The sequence below is a fragment of the Neophocaena asiaeorientalis genome, unplaced genomic scaffold, assembly GCF_003031525.2.
Source record: "Neophocaena asiaeorientalis asiaeorientalis breed wild unplaced genomic scaffold, Neophocaena_asiaeorientalis_V1.1 scaffold40, whole genome shotgun sequence".
NCBI lineage: Eukaryota > Metazoa > Chordata > Mammalia > Artiodactyla > Phocoenidae > Neophocaena > Neophocaena asiaeorientalis.
In genome coordinates, this window is record NW_020185335.1 from 15932992 (window position 1) to 15933408 (window position 417).

Here is a 417-nt window from a genome sequence, read left to right on the forward strand (position 1 = left end):
CCCCCCCCATCATTTTTCCCCAGGTTTTTTTGTTTTTTTTTTTTTTTTTTTTTTTTCCCGGTACGCAGGCCTCTCACTGTTGTGGCCTCTCCCATTGCGGAGCACAGGCTCCGGACGCGCAGGCTCAGCTGCCATGGCTCACGGGCCCAGCCGCACCGCAGCATGTGGGATCTTCCCGGACCGGGGCACGAACCCGCGTCCCCCACATCGGCAGGCCGACTCTCAACCACTGCGCCACCAGGGAAGCCCTCCAGTCATTTTTTGACTTCTCTCAAAACCCTCAAGGCTTCTTTCCATCCCACTTGTTAACAGGCTGAAATGGGTTTGTGCCGAAGTTGGCTGTTTTCCCTGACCGTGTGTCAAATGTACTTTCTCCTTATTCTGACATCCTCCAGGTTTAGTCTTCTTTTTTTCTCA